This window comes from Enhydra lutris, unplaced genomic scaffold (assembly GCF_002288905.1).
Source record: "Enhydra lutris kenyoni isolate GAN:26980312 unplaced genomic scaffold, ASM228890v2 scaffoldscaffold53, whole genome shotgun sequence".
Classification (NCBI taxonomy): domain Eukaryota; kingdom Metazoa; phylum Chordata; class Mammalia; order Carnivora; family Mustelidae; genus Enhydra; species Enhydra lutris.
Genome location: NW_019154137.1, coordinates 803,631 through 806,150, shown reverse-complemented (window position 1 = coordinate 806,150; position 2,520 = coordinate 803,631). Strand labels below are relative to the sequence as shown.

The 2,520-nt window shown below is 36.0% G+C and overlaps 1 pseudogene; it reads left to right on the top strand.

The window, feature by feature from the left end:
- Positions 1–1,182: 1,182 nt before the first annotated feature.
- Positions 1,183–1,543, top strand: LOC111157299 (annotated as a pseudogene).
- The last annotated feature ends 977 nt before the right edge of the window (positions 1,544–2,520 follow it).

Sequence of the window (2,520 nt, the reverse complement as noted above, 5' to 3'; positions counted from 1 at the left end):
GGGGTGGGATTATGGACATTGGGGAGGGTATGTGCTATGGTGAGTGCTGTGAAGTGTGTAAACCTGGCGATTCACAGACCTGTACCCCTGGGGATAAAAATATAATATATGTTTATAAAAAATAAAATTAAAAAAAAATTTCCTTATAGATTTTAACTAGAATATATAATCCCTCCTTACTAGAGCATCAATAAAGGATTTTGTTATTTTGACTACAGTAGTCCTGAATTTCATTACTCCTGAATGAATTTCATTACTCCTTTCATGCTTTGGGTTCTATGGCTATGAGGGAAGAAGAATAATTTTCCTTCTATTCTTTTAGGTTCTGGGCTGAGGACCTCTCCTCCCCCATAGTAAGAGACAGATTAATAGGAGTAAAGCAAACAGAAGATTAAGAACATGTATAGCTCTTGTATACATGGGAGATACCAGGAAAATTGAATAACATCCTAATATGGTCCAAGCCACCACCTTAAAACCACCTCCAGCTAAAGACCAAGGAATATGATAAGGGTGGGGAGCCAGTTATGGGAAGTTACCAGGAAAAGCATAGCAAAGGAAGCTATGGTTGGTACGCAGATTTAGTTTGTTGCCTTCTCCATTGATAAACTTTTCTAGACATGTAGTCATTCTCTTCCTGGTACAGAGAGGGAGATACTCTGACAAATGTAGATTTCGTTTATAAACATAAATTTCTCAGTCCAACCATGAAATCAAAGAAGTCAAAAACTCTCTTACCACTATCCCCAGTTTTATTCAAAATAGCACCGGAAGTCCTAGCTACAGCCATTAGACAACATAAAGAAAGAAAAGGCATCCAAATTGGTAAAGAAGAAGTAAAACTCTCACTATTTGCAGATGATGTGATACTACATATAGAAAACCCCAAAGATTCCACAAAAAAACTATTAGAATTGATAAATGAATTTAGTAGAGTCACAGGATGCAAAATCAGTGTACAGAAATATGTTGCATTCCTACACACTAAGAACGAAGCAGCAGAAATTGGAATCAAGAAAACAATTTCATTTACAATTGCACCAAAAACAATAAAATATTCAGCTCTTTGAGGAACACATGGTCCCAGCTATAGCAGAGCTCTGGGCACCCCACTCTTGCTCTTAACTTACTGCTGTCTGCACTCACTGAGGAATAAGTTGGTCAGGAAGCTATGCCACAGCCATGACTTTTAAAGACACTGGGAAGACACCCAAGGAACCAGAGATGGTGTTTCACAGAATTAGAATTACTTTAACCAGCTACAACAGAAAATCTTTGGAGGAGGTAATGTGCTGACTTGAGTAGAGGTGCAAAGGAAAAGAATCTCAAAGTGAGAGGACCAGTTTGGATGCCTACCAAGAATCTGAGAATTGCTACCAAAAAAGCTCTTTGTGGTGAAGGTTCTAAGATTTGGGATTGTTTTCAGATGAGGATCTACAGGTGACTCATTGACTTGCACATTCCTTCTGAGATTGTTAAGAAGATTACATCCATCCTTATTGAGCCAGGAGATGAGATTGAAGTCACCATTGCAGATGCTTAAATCATCCTTTTTAATAAATTGATTATCGGTTGTTAAAAAACACAATAAAATATTCAAGAATAAACTTGACCAAAGAGGTGAAAGACCTGTACCCTAAAAACTATAAAACACCGATGAAAGAAATTCAAGAGATCATGAAGAAATGGAAAAACGCACCATGCTCATGGATTGGGAGAAAAAATATTATTAAAATGTCTGTACTACCCAAAGAAATCTGCATATTTAATGTAATCCCTATCAAAATACTAACAGTATTTTTCACAGAACTAGAACAAACAATCCTAAAATTTGTATGGAATCACAAAAGACCTCAAATAGCCAAAGCAATCTTGAAAAAGAAAAACCAAACTGAAGGCACCAGAGTTCCAGATTTCAAGTTCTATTGCAAAGTGGTAATAATTAAAACAGTATGGTACTGGCATAAAAACAGACAAATAGATCAATGGAATAGAACAGAAATCCTAGAAATAAATCCAATTTATATAGTCAGTAGATCTTAGACAAAGTAAGAATGGGCAAAAGGCAGTCTCTTTGACAAATGGTATTAGGAAAACAAGACAACCACATGCAAAAGAATAAAACTGGACCACTTTGTTTCACCATACACAAAAATAAGCTTAAAATGGATTAAAGACCTAAATGTGAGTCCTGAAACTATAAAAATCCTAGAAGAGAGCACAGGCAATAATCTCTCTGACATTGGCCATAGCAACATTTTTCTAGATAATCTTCCTGAGGCAAGGAAAATAAAAACAAAAATAAACTATTGGGACTACATCAAAATGAAAAGTTTCTAAACGATTAAGGAAACAATCAACAAAACTAAAAGGCAACCTACTGAATGGGAGAAAATATTTGCAAATCAAAACTACAATGAGATACCTCACCACTGTCAGAATGGCTAAAATCAAAAACACAGGAATCAATAAGTGTTGTCAAAGATGTGGAGAAAAAGGAACCCTCATGCAGTGTTGGTG